The sequence below is a fragment of the Trichechus manatus genome, unplaced genomic scaffold (genome assembly GCF_000243295.1).
Source record: "Trichechus manatus latirostris isolate Lorelei unplaced genomic scaffold, TriManLat1.0 scaffold00025, whole genome shotgun sequence".
In the NCBI taxonomy this organism is placed as follows: Eukaryota; Metazoa; Chordata; class Mammalia; order Sirenia; family Trichechidae; genus Trichechus; species Trichechus manatus.
The window spans coordinates 16934585-16936436 of NW_004443961.1; the positions used below are offsets into that span (position 1 = coordinate 16934585).

General features: G+C 39.1%; 1 protein-coding gene across 1 annotated transcript in view; it reads left to right on the top strand.

Annotated features, from left to right (window-relative positions):
• Window positions 1-1852, top strand: part of SH3GL2 (SH3 domain containing GRB2 like 2, endophilin A1) — a 191221-nt gene that overhangs the window by 118372 nt on the left and 70997 nt on the right. The window lies entirely within an intron of this gene.

Genomic DNA, 1852 nt, shown 5'->3' on the forward strand with positions numbered 1-1852 from the left:
ATCTCACATTCTCCTGCTTAATCTTTACTTGCTAAGTCAGGTAACCAATATACCACCAAATTCTGGTGACATGGATTGATTTTATTTTTTAAAAATTGTGTCTTAAGAGATCACTTCTGAAAAATGCATTTTCAATCTAGCATTGCATTCTGAAATATAAATCTCTAATTCATCTTTATTAGTAACAAGTGCCCACTATCATGTCATTTCGATTTTAAATATCCTCATCTGGAATGATGTCATATAGATTAATGATAAATACATAAATTTAGTGTGCAAATTGTTGTATCAATGAGGATACCTTTAGGTGGCAAGTAACAGAAAAACCAAGCAAACTGACTTGAACAATAAAGGGAACTTAGTGGTTCATGGAGCTAGAAAATCCAAAGTAGGGGGAATGCCTTCAGGCTTGGTGGGATTAGGATTCCAGCTCCATTTCTCTGCAACTTGCTTTAACGTTCTCTTTTTCCCCGCTTCTGTGTGCAACTCCATCCTCAGGGTGGCTTCCTCAAGGGAGCAAAATGGCTGCCCACAGCTCTAAGCCTGTATGTATCCTCCTCCAAGTTCAGAAGGAGAACAGTCGCCCGGTCTAAGCTTCTAAACAAGAGTTCTGAGATTCATTCTCATTGAACTAACTTAGGTCATATGCCCAACCTGGAAGTGCTCACTTGGCCAAGCATACTTGAATGTGCGATATTGACTGTTGACCTATTCTGATCAGGATTTAGCCTTAGATGCAGGGCACTGGGTCAGCTTCCCCTGAAACATATGTCCACATCAGGTTGGGAGCAACCCAGAAACAAAATGGATGCTCTCAGGGAGGAAAATATCAGTGCTGGATAGTCAACAACATATACTACATTTGCATAGAAATATACATTGAGTTATTGTTCTGCATCCCTTCTTTCGTAAACTTAGTATTCAAGGATAGAGAATGTCCAATGATAGGAAGATGGTTCAGTAGATTATGGTAGACCCTAATATGGATTACCATAGCACCATTGGTACAACAACTGCTAGCACCACTGCTGCTGCCACCACCACCACCAAGCTTGTATACCATGTGGGAATTTATAAGATGATTTCTCATATCTTTTTGAGTTTGATATTTATAATATTGTGATGAACTAGGATTTAGTTTTTCAATGACTCTTGTGAAATAGGGAAAGTATTACTTCCCCATCCCCTTTTTAAAACAGAAATTGGATGCATGTAGTTTAAGTAGACTTCTTTAAAGTTACTTGATGTGTAAATCTCAGAGCTGTACTTCCACACCACCCCATCCCCTACCCGCCTCTACCCCCACTTTCTGACTCTTGTTCATTCATACAACACTCGGCAAATATTGATGTAGCTCCTGCACTGTGGAGGTGCTTCAGATGGAACAGTGAACAAGTCAGACAATTTCTCCTCTCAAGGAACTTCAAGCAAAGGAAATAATTGCAAATTTTATTAAGTGCTGTGTAAAAAACTTGAGCTGAAAAAGAGGACAATGGGAGGAAGAAGGACATCCCCTCTGAGATAATGACATTAAAGCTGAGATCTAAAGGAAGGAAAAAAGCAACCTGGTAAAGAACAAAAAAATAATGTTTGAGAAACCGAGACCAGCCTAAGTGAAGGCCCCACATCCAGAGTTTCTGATTCAGTGCCTCTGGGATGGGAAGAGAATTTCCATTTCCCAAAGGTTACCAGGTGATTTTGGTAATGTGGCCTGGGGACCACCTTGAGAACTGCTGTGGTAGAGCAAAACTTTTAAAATAATCTTTTCCTAATGAATTACATAAAGTCAACATAGAAATATGCCCTGCTAGATTTTCTTTATAACTAGTTACTTTTAAAAACTGGTTTTATG